Source organism: Penaeus monodon, chromosome 34, assembly GCF_015228065.2.
Source record: "Penaeus monodon isolate SGIC_2016 chromosome 34, NSTDA_Pmon_1, whole genome shotgun sequence".
In the NCBI taxonomy this organism is placed as follows: domain Eukaryota; kingdom Metazoa; phylum Arthropoda; class Malacostraca; order Decapoda; family Penaeidae; genus Penaeus; species Penaeus monodon.
Window position 1 is genome coordinate 32,943,321 of NC_051419.1, and position 409 is coordinate 32,943,729.

Sequence of the window (409 nt, forward strand, 5' to 3'; positions counted from 1 at the left end):
CTTCAATTTCACATATACTTCATTTTGGCTTAAGTAGAAATTTATGTTATAGGTGGAACTTTGTTAAGCCTTAGATTTTATGATATTACTGATGTTTTTAGACATTTTATCAATTTCATTTCACACTGCTATGTAAGCAAGTACAAAATTATGGACATTCCTGAAAAAAACTACAGTTTATACACTTATTTCTATCTATTTTTTTGTATAGGAAAAGAAATTGTCAGCAATTGTAGGAAATTATTAAGTTGAGTAAAAGCTATTTGTAACTCAGGTCAGGTATTGCTTCTAGGCCGACTCCCTACTTAAATTTATTTGTTAATAGCTCTGATACTCATATGAGGTAGGTGAAAAAAAAAACACACTGAGCACATATTTGAACTGAGCATATGAAAGCATATTCCATAAC